Below are 15,211 nucleotides of genomic sequence, written 5' to 3' on the forward strand. Positions count from 1 at the left end.
AAATGTATGTATCAATTTGGCTGGGCCATGATTCCCAGTATTGTGTGATTTTCCTATATGTTGTAAATCCTGCCTCTATGATGTTAATGAGGGAAAATGGGCAGCAGTTGTGTTAGTGAGGTAGGACTCAATCTACAAGATTTAATTGTGTCTTGAGGCTATCTCTTGAGATATAAAGTATAGAAGTGAGCAGAGAGACAGAGGGACCTCATACCACCAGGAAAGTAGTGCCAGGAGCAGAGCCCGTCCTTTGGACCTGGGGTCCACGTGCAGAGAAGCTTCTAGTCCAAGGGAAGATTGATGAGATGAGAAGGCCGACAGAGAGATAAAGCCTTCCCCTGGAGTTGATGCCCTGAATTTGGACTTTTAGCCTACTTTACTGTGAAGAAATAAATTTCTCTTTGTTAAAGCCATTCACTTGTGTTATTTCTGTTATAGCAACACTAGATAACTAAGAAAATTTGTTATTACTTTTTCTTCAAATATTTAGTGTAATTCACCAGAGAAGCCATCTAGGCCTGGAGTTTTCTTTGTAGCTTTTATCTATGAATTCAATTTCTCTAATAAGTAGAAGACTATTCAGGTTATCTATTTCTTCCTGAGTGAGATTTGGTACTTTGTATCATTCAAGACATTGGTATGTTTTATCTAAATTTCTCTGTTTATGTTCATATTATGATTCAGAATTTTTTTTATTATCATTGTAATGTCTGTGGTCTGAGTGATGTTCACTGCTTCATTCCTGATATTGGCAATTTGTATCTTCTCTCTGTTTCCTCTTGGGCAACTGGTTAGAAGTTTATCAAATTTATTGATCTTTTCAAAGAATCATCTTTTGATTTCATTGATTTTTCTCAATTGTTCTAATTTTTAATTGTATTGATTTCTGCATTTATTATTTTATTGTTTATTACTTCCTTCCTTGGTGCTTGCTGCTAACTGGAATGTCAGCAGTTTGAACCTACCAGTCGCTCTGTGGGAGAAAAAACCTGATGATCTTCTCCCATAAAGATTACAGCCTAGGAAACCCTATGAGGCAGTTCTACTCTGTCATATAGGGTTGCTATGAGTCAGAATTGGCTTGATGGCACAAAACAACAACAAATCTTTTCAGCTTCCTAAGATGGAAGATTACATCATTGATTTGAGCACTTTAAATTTACCTCTAAGCACCACTTTAGCTGCATCCAAATTTTTTGATATGCTTTATTTTCATTTTCATAATTCAAATTATTTTCTAATTATTTTGTGATTTCATCTTTGACCTGGTGGTTATATAGGGGTGTGTTGCCTAAATCCCAAATACTTTTATTTTCCAGACATATTATTGTTAGTGAATTCTAGTTTAATGCCATTATGGCTTGAGAACATCCTTCATAAGATTTCTATTCTTTTAAATTTGCCAAAGTTTGTTTTATGGCCTATATCAACAAATGATACCTGCCCTCAGGTCAAGATGATAAGCCAAGCGAAGGGAAAAAAAATTACTCCCATACAATTTATTTCTCCAAGTTTTAACTCCTTTCCATAATTTTTCTGCTTTTCTTTACTTTTTGGAGTCCTAGGTAGCTTGTTCTTTGTATTTACTTCTATTCAGCATGTAGTGTAGTTTTGATTGGGTCCATCTTGGCTAGAGATGGCGTACTTAAATTTTTTCATGTATTAATTTACCCAATGCTCTCCACAATTCATTAGGCAGATATTACCATTTCCTCAATTTATATGTGAAAAAAAATTAATGGACAGTGCATTTCAGTAAATTGTCCAAGTTTACAGTTTTACTAGCTTTAATGATCATTTTACACAGGCAGTCTGAATCCATAACTATCTCTCAACCATGTTGCTAGACAGTCTCTCCCATGCTGAATTACTATAACAGTAAGTGCCATGTGAGAGGGATTTAGGTGTGCATACTAAACTAACATAATATCAAGGAGTAAAAGAAAGAGCACAAAACAACAGCAAGAAATAGTCAAACAAAGGCAAGTGTAGAAGCTTGCCAAACAAAGGAAGAAACACTGGTGAAAAAATACTCAGAGTAGTTCACTAAGGAGAAAAGGGCCAGGGATTTTTAAGTGCTAAAAAGTGAGAGTGGGTGAGTGTTGATCATGCTGATTAAGGATTTAAAAGTAGCATTCTGGCTAGGACAGAATGTAAAAGGAATTTTTACATATTGTTTCCTTTTATTCTCCTTATAGTGTAGTTTTATTGAATAAGTGTTTTAATGTAGAATTCATGGTTGTATACGTATTGGAGAGTAAGGGAACTGCTTGTAGTGAAAGATATCAAGATGCATTATCTGTGTGCAGAAGACAGAATGAGTGAGAAAACTTAGTTACGCCATATTATATTCACTGCAGATAACCTGAGGCACTCTGTGAACTTCTCTAGAGAGCTAAACTGAAATTATAATAATCACGTATATACATTTATTCATGCCTGTCATAATAAAAAGATGAAGATAAAATTTTAATTAAATTTGTTATCTAGCTTCCTTTGAAATTTTAAATTTCAAAAGAAAATGAGCAATTTATCATCAGAAACTATAGATAATTTAGTCAATACTAATTTAAACCTGAAATGTATCATCATAAAGAATTCAGTCAGCTCTGTGGATTAATAACTTCTGATGTCTATGTTAGAGATGTCCTGCAGATATAATAAAATCTTTGCTTTTAGTTTTGATAAAGTGCATGATATTTAATGTCTCCTGGGTGTATGTATGTGACAGTGTTCATAAGGATTTTGAAATATTTGACACTGCTGAGGTAGCACTTCTTCAGAAGTCCTCTTCTTTAGTACCTGTGGAAAAAGAATCAACCTCCAACCTCCAGGCAAATTAAACTTTTTTCTATACACCCCTGTTTCTTGAGGCTTCAGGTGGGTTGCTAGAAGTCATTATATTTGGAATACGCAGTTTATTTGTATAGACATAACAGAAAAAAAAAAATCTTAAGTGTGTCCTTTACTTAGTTGTTTTAGAAGATGGCCAGGAAGGGCATTTAAACATCTCTAAGCTTCTAGTAAACTGCTCTATAACCCTCTGGTACCATTTTTAAAAACATTTTCTATGTGATAGCAACCGAAAAAAAGAAGTGTATTTGAAAGTCAAGACCAGATTTTACAAGTTTCTGTTAGGTAAGCAAAATTCAATGTGCCGCTTAATGTTTATAGAAGTTTACAATGAAATTTAAGTCTCTTCTGGAAGAGCTAATGAAAGTTTTCTGTCCTTTGGATAACATGTAAGAAGAACTAAATGCACCACATTCTGAAGAGAAGGGTAAAAAGCTCATGATAAAACAAAACAAAACATCTTCTCTGCAATCCCAACTTGGCCACTAATCAGCTGGGTACATGGAGCACTTCTGTTCGGCCATTGGGCCTCAGTGTTCTCATTTCTTAAATGAGATGATCCCTAGTTTACTTAAATCAAGCGTATTTAGGATGCTATCCTATTTGCTGACTGATGTAGTACAAAATACAACAAGTCAAATGGCTAGTTAGCTATATTTCTAAAATTGGTCCAAGTGAGGATACCAGATCACTGTTGGAAGCTATTTAAATTCTGGTTCAGATCTGACCTAGTACTGAGGCAAGGCCATCTGAGTTCTCAGGATTAAAGGTGCCTTGTCACAGGGATCGACAAAGCCTCTCTCACTTAGTAGAGACCAACATCCTCTTTATTAAAATTTGAAACAAGTGAGCAACTGCCTGACCTCTGATTTACAGGGAACCAAAGGCACAGCTCTTCTGCTTATTTAACTGTGATCTCTGTGTTGCTGCTTTGTGCTCTGTCCTTTGAACATTAAGATCATTTATTTGATACTCGTGATTTGGGATTGTTTCTTGAGTGGAATTGTGAGATCCAAAAGGGAGTTCTATGATTCAGAGAAGCAAAGGAAAGAAATAGTAACCCTTTATTAAATAACCAGAAGGCTGGGTCTGGAGAATTGGGTATGTGCAATCATTAGATTCTATTTTCAAACGTCAATAGTTTTGAATTTTTATTCTTGATTATTTTCCTGCTGGCTTGTCTGTGAAAATATATTCACATCAAGACCAACTAAAACAGCCAGAGGTAGATGTCTTGACTGGAAAAGATATGCACATAGAATTATAAAAATATCTATCATGACCTGATTTTCTCCTTCCTGTCTGTGTTATTGTATTTGGATATTAAATGCTATAGTGATAGATTATAGATTTTCCAGATGTTCTATTTTTAAGAAATAGGATCGATTCTGACTTATAGCAACCCCTTGGGACAGAATTCTAGAACTACTCTATATGGTTTGCTTGGCTGTCATCTTTATGAAGCAGATCACCAGGTCTTTCTCCCAAAGAACCATTGGCAGGTTTCGAACTGCCAACATTTTGGTTAGCAGCTGAGCATTTAACTGTTGTTCTTCGTAAATAGGGATAGCATAAATAAAATAAATGTGTCCTCTAGACCTCCCTCCTTTCTCTCTACCCCTGTGCCCTAACTTATTAAGGAATAATTAAAAATTTGAAATTTTTTGTATAGTCAGATTGCAGAGTCGGTGTTCTATGTAATAGAGAGGGCTGTGGAATCAGAGAAACTCAAGTTCATATCTCGTTATCTGAAATTACTGACTGGATCCTGGCACAAATTGCTTTTTAATCTTTAGTGCTTCACCTGTAAAACTGGTTTTCATAAATTTTTTATGCAGATTAAATTAATGCGTATAAAGTGATAACAAAGTACCTGGCACATAATAAGTACTTAGAAAATTGTGGCTATTGTTGGTTAAAATGAATTTCAAAAACAATGGTGGAGATAAAACTGTGTAAATTGTGAAAGATATTAGTAGAGCCTCCATTTCTTTGATATTTATAAGAAGGAAAGGAAGTATGAAGTGCTGGTCAATTGTACTTTATTGAATTAATTCTCCTTTCTTGTTTCCACTTCTCTTTCCCTCTCTGTTCACATGTGTCACAAGAGTTTCAACTGCTGGGTACCCTAAAACCCACAGTCCAGACATTTTCAGTGCATTGCTGTATGCTAGACGTATGTCAGTTTGTCGTACTGTGGTGATTAGCATGTTGCTATGATGCTGGAAACTATGCCACTGGTATTTCAAATACCAGCAGGGTCTCTCATAGTGGACAGGCTTCAGCTGAGCTTCCAGACTAACACAGACTAGAAGGAAGGACCTGGTGGCCTACTTCTGAAAAAGACTAGCTAGTGAAAACCTTATGACTAGCAGTGGAACACTGATATAGTGCCGGAAGATGAGTCCCTCCGGTTGGAAGGCATTCAAAATATAACTGGGGGAGACCTGCCTCCTCAAAGTAGTCTACCTTAAAGACATGGATCTAGACAAGCTTTTGGGACCTTATTTCCTGATATGGCATGATTCAAAATAAAAAGAAACAGCTGCTAACATCCATTAATAACAGGAATGTGGAATGTATGAAGTATGAATCTAGAAAAATTGGAAATCGTCAAAAATGTAATGGAACACATAAAGGCTGATATCCTAGGCATTAGTGTTCTGAAATGGACTGGTACTGGCCATTGAGAATTGGACAACAATATGGTGTTCTATACCAGGAATGACAACTTGAAGATGAATGGCATTGCATTCATCATCAAAAAGAACATTTCAAGATCTATCCTGAAGTACAAAGCTGTCAGTGACAGAATAATTTCCATATGCCTACAAGGAAGATTACTTAATTACTTACTATTGTTAAAATTTACACACCAACCACTAATGTCAAAGATGAGGAAATTGAAGATTTTACCAACTTCTGCAGTCTGAAATTGATCACATGCAATCAAGATGCATTGGTAATTACTGGAGATTAGACTGTGAAAGTTGGAAACAAGGAAGAAGGAGCAGTAGTTGCAAAATACGGCCTTGGTGATAGAAATAACACCAAAGATCGCATGACAGAATTTTGCAAAACCAACGACTTCTTCATTGCAAGTATCTTTTTTCAACAACATAAACAGCCACTATACACCTGGATGTCTCCAAATAAAATACACAGGAATCAAACTGACTACATCTGTGGAAAGAGTCCATGGAGAAGCTCAATATCATCACCCACAACAAGGCCAGGGGCCAACTGTGGAACAGACCAACAATTGCTCATATGCAAGTTCAAGTTGAAGCTGAAGAAAATTAGAAAAAGTCCACGAGAGCCAAAATGCAACCTTGAGTATATCCCACCTGAATTTGGAGACCATGTAAAAGTAGATTTGACACATTGAACACGAATGACTCAAGACCAGATGAATTGTGGGAGGACATCGAGGACATCATACGTGAAGAAAGCAAAAGATCATTAAAAAGACAGGAAAGAAAGAAAAGACCAAAAGGATGTCAGAAGAGACTCTGAAACTTGCTCTTGAACATAGAGTAGCTAAAGCAAAAAGAAGAAATGATGAAGTAGAAGAGCTGAACAGAAGATTTCAAAAGGTGGCTCAAGAAGACAATGTAAAGTATTATAATGAAGTGTGGAAAAACCTAGAGTTAAAAAGCCAAAAGGGAAGAACACACTTGGCTTTTCTCAAGCTGAAAGAACTGAAGAGAAAATTCAAACCTCGAGTTCTATACTGAAGGGTTCTACAGGGAAAATATTAAACAATGCAGGAAGCATCAAAAGAAAATGGAAGGAATACACCGAGTTACTGTACCAAAAGAACTGGTTGACTTTCAGCTATTTCAGGAGGTAGTATATGTTCAAGAACTAATAGTACTGAAGGAAGAAGTGCAAGTTGCATTGAAGGCATTGGCAAAAAACAAGGCTCCAGGAACTGACGCAATACCAGTTGAGATGTTTCAACAAAAGGATGCAGCACTGAAAGTGCTCACTCGTCTATGCTAAGAAACCAACTGGAAGAGACTCATATTTGTGCTCGTTCCAAAGAAAGGTGATCCAACCGAATGCGGAAATTATCGAACAATATCATTAATATCACCCACAAGTAAAATTTTGCTGAACATTATTCAAAAGTGGTTGCAGCAGTATATCGACAGGGAACTTCCAGAAATTCAGGCTGAATTCAGAACAGGACATGGAACAAAGGATATTATTGCCGATGTCAGATAGATCTTGGCTGATAGCAGAGAATACTGGAAAGATGTTTACCTGTGTTTTATTGACTATGCAAAGGCATTCGACTGTGTGAATCATAACAAATTATGGATAACATTATGAAGAATGGGAATTCCAGAACACTTAACTGTGTTCATTTGGAACCTGTACATAGGCTAAGAGGCAGTCATTCAAACAGAACAAGGAATACTGCATGGTTTAAAATCAGGAAAGCTCTGCATCAAGGTTGTATTCTTTCACCATACTTATTCAATTTGCATGCTAAGCAAATAATCAGAGAAGATGGACTATATGTAGAATAATGGGGCATCTGGATTGGAGGAAAACTCATAAACAACCTACATTATGCAGATGACACAACCTTCCTTGCTGAAAGTGAAGAGGACTTGAAACACTTATTGTTGAAGATCAAAGACCACAGCCTTCAGTATGGATTACACCTCAACATAAAGAAAACAAAATTCCTCACAACTGGACCAAGAAGCAACAACATGATATACGGAGAAAAGATTGAAGTTGTCAGGGATTCATTTTACTTGGATCCACAACAAACACCCATGGAAGCAGCAGTCAAGAAATCAAAGGATGCATTGCATTGGGCAAATATGCTGTAAAAGACCTCTTTGAAGTGTTAAAAAAACAAAGATGTCACTTTGAAGACTAAGGTATGCCTGACCCAAGCCATGGTGTTTTCGATCCCCTGATATGCATGCAAAAGCTGGACAGTGAATAAAGAAGACTGCAAAGATTTGATGCCTTTGAATTATGGTGTTAATGAAGAATATTGAATATACCTTGGACTGCCAGAAGAACTAACATATCTGTCTTGGAAGAAGTACAGCCAGAATGCTCCTTAGAAGCAAGGATGACGAGACTTCATCTCACACACTTTGAACATATTATCAGGAAGGACTAGTCCCTGGAGAAGGACATCATGCTTGGTAAAGTAGAGGGTCAGCAAAGGAGAGGGAGACTCTCAACAAGATGGATTGACACAGTGTCTACATCAGTGGGTTCAAGCATAACAACAATTGTGAGGATGACGCAGGACCAGGCAGTGTTTTGTTCTATTATACATAGGGTTGCTATGATTTGGAGCCGACTCGATGGCATCTAGGAACAAGAAGAAGAAGAAGATGATTTTGCTTTTAATGACTAATTTTTATTGTACACTGACATACAACTGTCCTCGCCAAGCTCCAGCACCTTCCAAAGTCTGTTGTACTATGAACTGGCTCTGTTTAGAACTACAGGTACCTCGATCTGACTCTTCCAGGAATAGAGTGGATTTCTAAGAGTGAGGCACCAGAGCTGAGGCTGGAAAGAGCAAAGGTGAAAGGGAGTAAAAGCTGGAGACAGAATCTAGGATGGTTAAGGGCTGGTCAATGGCAAGAGTCTATCACAAACACGACAATTTAAGGGTAGATGTTAAAGACCCCAGATAGAGAACCCAGATTATGAGATCCTGGGCAGACTCAAAGCACTGAGGATAGGACATGAACCAAAGGTTGGAAAAAGCATGGTCCAGGCTGGGATCCATGATAGCTCCTGGCATCCCTCTTAGAAAGTCTGGCTAAATGACACAGGCCTTCAGCTGGTATTGGCTTTTTATCTGGTGGAATTCATCTATTCAACTCTCTGAATTATGTGCTTGGAATCTTGGTGGTCCTTTGTGCCTTAAAGTGGTGCTTTTCAAGCTTGAATGTACGTAGGAATCTCTTATGCTAAAATGCAGATTCTAATTTAGTAGATATCTGGGTGTGGCCCATGGTTCTGCATTTCTAACAAGCTCCCAGGTGATGCAGATGCTGCTGTATCCAGGGATCACATTTTGAGTGACAAACCTTAAAATATCGTTAATTTTTGGTCTTGCTAAATCCATAGGTCTTCTATATCTGCCTCGTATCAGTGCTACTTCCTGCTGGTAAAGATGAGGGGAGAGTCACTGACTAATTCAATGCTGAGTCCCTGCAGCTGGACTTTTGATCAAACTGGAACCCTGATATCTCTCATCATTATTCCTCTGTGACAAAGCAGATCCCAACCAAATTTACTGTTGGTAGCAAAACCATACTGATGGCCTGAAGAATTCAATTGTCTCTTGAGACAATTGGTTTTGCTGGGCAGAAACATTGCCCCACGCACACTCATCCACTGCTCTGTTGGAGGTTATCTTCTGCCTGGTCAGGGGGCCTCTTGAGCAGCCAACAGTGACTTTGACCTTAAATACATGCCTACTTGCTTTCAGGTAGAATGTCCAATTTGGCAATTCATGCTGTTTTCCCCAAATGCAATCTTTTTCCTGAAAATTTTTTTAATAATAATAATTATTATTATTTTACTATTACTTTTGAGTGATGCAAAATCAAAATAAATTACTTTTTTCTGAGAATAGAGGCCTGGTTTTAGAACTCTGAGCATAATTGTCCTACAATGATGGTAGCCTTCGAAGTCGCCTGATTTTTCCCATGAGGTGAAAGGAGCAGAGCAGGCAGCGGCAGATTTCCATCTGGCTCATATCCTTGTCTCTTCACTTCTTTATGGTATAATAGAAAATTCAGATGATTCTTAGATCCTTCTAATTTAGAAGCTCTGCCCATCCACACTCCATCTTATAAATTCCAGATGTTTAGAAGGTGTATAAGTGATATGGCATCATGAATTATACCTGGTTTACTGGAATTAAGTCTGGACTGCAGAACTTTTGAGGCACTGACATGAAGTGGTTAAGTTTAGTGGTATATCTACTGAAAGGCGACACCATCAACATAAAAGAGACTTGCTATCCTTTTTCTTTGTTGAGATGAGTAGGAAGTAGTAACATTCAACACTTCATATCAATTCACCGTTTGAAAATATAAACAAAGGCCACAGCTACACAGTATCATCAAGGCTTCAATGCTTTCTGCCTGGAACTCAGCTAGCACAGGCCAGGAAACATCTTTAACTGGAGGTCTATTTAGAACCCAAGTCCAGCTAATCCCACCATGTCTCACATCTCTGTCATCCTGTCCATCCATTAAAACCACAAGGGCCTCTTGTCATCTATCATTGCCCACTGTATCACCCCTGTTTTGCTATGGGCTTGCGTGCCTATGGCTTAATCTCCCTCTGCTCTTACCGCTTTAAAAATTTTACACAATGTCCCTCTTGATCCTCTGTTCCTATGAAAAACAAAGTCTCCTCCACCTCTTCATAGTGTTCCCATTTGTCTCTTTGTCTTAATGGAAACCTGGCATTCTCCTGAGGGTGCCTGCTTGCCTGATACCTACTCTAATATACTGTCCATATACCACAGAGCCTGGAAATAAGGTTCCTATTTTCCTAGAATTAAAAGAGGACCCCTAATCTTGTTTAAGATTACAGATGCCTGACTATACTACACCTTTACCCCTTTTTATCATGCTCTTTGGCCAAATTCCTGGTCCCTTCAGACTTTTCCACCTGGCACATAATCTCCCCTTGGCCCCTAGGTCCTCCCTTCTATCCCCCTGGGTGATTTTCCATGGGAAAACCCATTTAACACTCTTGATGCATAGTTTGACTTATGGGCCCTATTGACCATGAACACCACTTCATTTTATCTACCCATTCACCATATGCCTGTATTCTGAAACTTCTCATCACTTAAAAAATGAAATCCTTCATTCATTTCCCAATATGCTGTGTCTTTTTATCTTTAATGACTTCCTAACCAAGCCTAGAGGCCTTAGTCCACTTATGTTAATTTATTGGTATTACATTCTTGGCTTCACACTTCTCATCTCATTACATTAGCAGAAAAAACCTCAACACTGTGTCAACTAAAATGCCTTCTTCTCCACCAGACTGTTGAGCACTTCTGGAGAAAGCTACACAGCTAGACAGACTGAAACCCTCTTAGGTCTGAACTATTATGGCTGCCCACACATGTACCTGTGTTCCTTGCCCAGTCCTCATAAAGGCTGGCTTAAAGCTCCATCTTTCTTCTCAAACCTACTACCCCACTTGTTTTGCATTTCCTCTAAATATAAGACTACCTATTTTCTTTAGTTAATTAAATTCATTTTGAAGATTTAGAGCATATCAAAATGTATAAAGAAAAATACAGAAGACATTTTGTATCTATTACCAAGTTTACAAAATAAAACCATCCCAATACCATTAAAGGTCCCTGTGTTCCCTTCCATGATGACATTCCCTCCTGCCCCTCCTACCTCCCAGATATTAAAACTATTCTGATATTAGAGTTTTTTGTGTATCTGCAATGATACTTCATGTGTTATGTGCCCCAAGTAATATAGATCTGTACTGTTTTTAATGTTTTAAAATTTTCTGTAAATACTGTCACAACTCTCTCTTTCACTCTCTGCCTTTCTTCCTCCCTCCCTCTCTCCATTCCTCCCTCTCTCTCTCCTGCCCTCCCCCTGCCCTTCAACTTTCTCTCTTTCTCTGAATACTTTGTAAAGTTTATTTATGCTGATGCATGGAACTAAGATTCATTCACTCTGCGGCTATGTAGAATGAATATACCATAATATATTTACCTATTTTCTTATTGATGTACAGTTAGCCTGATATTGCAAGTGAATTTGTTATTCCAATGTTAGGGGGTACACAGTCCACAAGACTACCCTTATTTCTGACACTCATTGCACAGGTAGGGAACAGTTCACAAGACCACTGTCACTTCTGGCACCAACTGCAAGTTTGTGGGTCCCCATGACCACCCTTTATTTTAATAATTTACAAGAACTCACAGACCTCACTAAAAACTCATAGAAGTCATGATAATGATTTATTATAGCTAAAGGATACAGATGAAAATCAACCAAGGAAAAAGGCACATAGGACAGAGTCCAGGAACATTCTAAGTATGGAGCTTCTGGTTGCTGTCTCCAGTGGAGTCACAGATGGTGCTAGCCTCCTGGAAATGAGTGATAATACACATGGAATATTGTCAACCAGGAAAGCTCATCCGAGCCTTGGTGTACAGAGTTTTTACTGGGGCTTGATCACATAGATACAGTGGACTGCTTGTGTGGCTAACCTTTAGTCTCTACCTCCTATGGAGGTAGAGTGGATACTACATGGCCCAAAGACCCCCTCATAAATTTTTCACATTATTAAACTGTTTGGTGTGGACCAAGGCCCTAAAGTAAACAAAGGCACTCTTTCTAGAAATCACTTCTCAGGTGATGAGGGCATAAGCCAGGTCTATCTTTGGATAAGGTTAATTCTTTACCACACAGTTATGAACATTCTTGTAATTCTCCTCTTCTATGCATCTTCAAGAATTTCTCTAGAATATATACTTACAAGTGGAATTGCTGAGCATAAAGTATATATCCCTTTTCAGCTTTACTTGATGTTAACAAATCATTTTCTATTGTGTTTTACAACCAGCATTGTATAAAAGTAATTGTTCTAAAATCCTGATAAGTGTTTGATTTTTTTTTGACTTTAAAATTTTTGCTTATTATTATATAATTATGCTTCATTTTGTTTTAATTCACATTTCCCTGATTACTAGTGAAGTTGAGACTCTTATAATGTTTCTTGGTAAGTGAATAATTTCTTTCGTAAGAATCAACACAAAACTGGTTCCCACGAGGCAGAGGTTAAAGATGTCCCAAATGTCCAATTTCTCCAAACTGCTCTACCACTCCATCATCTCTAACATCAACTACTCCCCTTCCCCTCAGTACTCTCCCTGTCATCTTTTGGTTCAGTAATTCGCTGCAATGTAGCACAGAACTCATGAACCGTACTACAGTTGAGAGGTTTATTAGGGAAGTAAAAGAGTACAACTCGGGATCAATTTGGAAGTAACAGGAACAACTCAGGATGCAGTTCCTCGATCAGGACAGCCTCTTCTCACCATCTGCTGCTGGCCCCTGCTGGAGGCCTCCTGCTGCCAGACCCTGATGGGGGCCTTCTTGAGCAAGTGTGACAACTCTTCATTACCTGGGTTGGCAAGCCCCACTGAAGCTGTCTCATGCAGGTCTCCTGGTTCCTGGCCACTATCACTCTTGCTCCTGTTATGCTGCTGTATCTCGCTGTCTTCCATGTTACAGCTCCTGTCTCTCTCCTTCCGCATCTCCCTTTAAGCCTAATGGGACTGCAAAATCGACCAATCCCCTCATTAGTGTTCCATATACCTTATTTGCATGGTCCCGCTCCCAGGAGAGTGCCATGCACCTTATTTACATTATTAGCAAGCTATCCAATGCCCTTGGTGGGCCACAAGAACCTCATTTGCATAGTCCCACCCAGTCGTTTGGTAGGAGTTACAAAGGCTATGGCTAGAATGCCGTATTAAGTAATTCACTGCACTGCAGGCCACCCCTTGGCTCTTTTAGCCATTGGCCAGTTTATACTTGAAAGATTAACTCCCCAGCCCCAATCATTTTACCAGTCCAAAACAGTCATTAACAATTAGTCCTTCAGCAGGGCAAGGAGTCCTCAGGTTTCTCAGGTACCAGCCATCCAGGTCCATTGCAGGTATCCATCTAATCTGGTCAGGTACTCCAGAAGTCATGCCGGCTTCAATGTCTCTGATAAAATTTAACTGAGAGATTATTCCCTGGCTATGAGTCTGTCTCAAGGTATTAGCATAATGTGAGATTTCCCCTGCTGATTAACTGATTTATTCCTTCCTTTACCTTCAGCTATTATTTCTACTTCCTTCCATTTTTCATTCATTTTTACCCAGACTTTCCCACCTTGGGAAGGGACATCAGATTTAGCTTCTGTGCCAGTCCAGATTGCTGGTAACAAAACCAGTCCAGTAAGTGCCTCCCCCTCAGTCCACTCCCATTCATGTTGGGTAGGGTTACATAGGTACAACACTAGTAGGCTATCTCGACCACTAAGCAATATGGCATAATTTACTGTCAACACCAATTTTGCCATATGAAGGGAAGGTAGAGTCCATCCCATCAGGCCCTTGGGAATTCTGATGTACAGGCTCAGGGGTATAGTCACTGTCCCTTGCTTGAGGATCGCGCCTGCTTCTGGCACCTGCAGCTGAATCCCTGGTCCTTGGATTGCAGTATCTGGCAGGAAAAAAGCAATTTTAGGTGATGTGGGGAAGAACTGTACAGTGACATCAGTGTCCTCCCCCACCCTCTTTTCCTCAGGTCCCTCAAAGGAGTGTAGGGATCTGTCCCAATGGTGATCCTCCCTTTGCCTCCCACATGTTGAGTGTGAGCACACTCTCATGAAGGTGTGTGAGCCAGCCTTTCATGCCTTTATTTCCCTGTTTTAGGTAACAAATGTTTCAATTGCCCATTCCAATTCTCCATCAAACCATTGCTCTGAGGGTGGTGTGCAACATGGTATATCCATTTAATATGATGCTTCTTGGCCCATTGCTGCACCCTGTGGGCTGTGAAGTGTGTTCCTTGGTCTGAAGAAATATAACTCAGTGGCCCAAATTGGTACAGTATCTTTTGTTCCAATCCTTTAATAGTGTTTTTGGCATTTGTATCTGTCAAGGGATATGCAAAGCTCCCCACCCCACCCAAAAAAACAAAACAAAACAAAAACAAAGCCATGCTGACAAGTCAATTTTAGCTCATAGTGACCCTAAAAGACAGAGTAGAACTGCCCCAGAGGATTTCCAAAGTAGTAAATCTTTACGGAAGCAGACTGCCACATCTTTCTCCTGCAGAGCCCCTGGTGGGTTTGAACCACTGACTTTTTGGTTAGCAGCTGAGCACTTTAACCACTGAGCCACCAGGGCTCATGCAAAGCCCAGACCAGAGTAAGAATCTATTCTGTGAGGACCCGTTTGTAGCCACCTGGTGCGACCAGTGTCATTGTCCAATATAATCACCTTACTAGCTAGGTGCAGGGCCTTCCCCCTGGGGAATCTGTCCAATAGCTCTCTGCAACCTTTGTCTTTCTTGCTGGCAGACAGAGAAATCCTTATTGTCATTTTGTGTCTCAGAGGGTGCAAGAGGGCTGCGTCTAGATTCATTCCTGCAGCACCTCCTCGTCTGCTCATTCCATGGACGCAACTGTCCACCTCAAGCAGGCATAACAACAGGTCCACTTGCTGATTCCAATCACCTTCCAATCCAGGAAGGGGGTTCTTCTGATGGGCATCAACATGTCCTACTCTAATGTGCCCTTTAAA

At 39.2% G+C, this 15,211-nt stretch overlaps 1 protein-coding gene across 8 annotated transcripts in view; it reads left to right on the top strand.

Moving 5' to 3' along the window:
- The window catches only part of INPP4B (inositol polyphosphate-4-phosphatase type II B), a 961,283-nt gene that overhangs the window by 444,701 nt on the left and 501,371 nt on the right, over window positions 1-15,211 (top strand). The window lies entirely within an intron of this gene.

This window comes from Trichechus manatus, unplaced genomic scaffold, assembly GCF_000243295.1.
Source record: "Trichechus manatus latirostris isolate Lorelei unplaced genomic scaffold, TriManLat1.0 scaffold00139, whole genome shotgun sequence".
Lineage (NCBI taxonomy): Eukaryota > Metazoa > Chordata > Mammalia > Sirenia > Trichechidae > Trichechus > Trichechus manatus.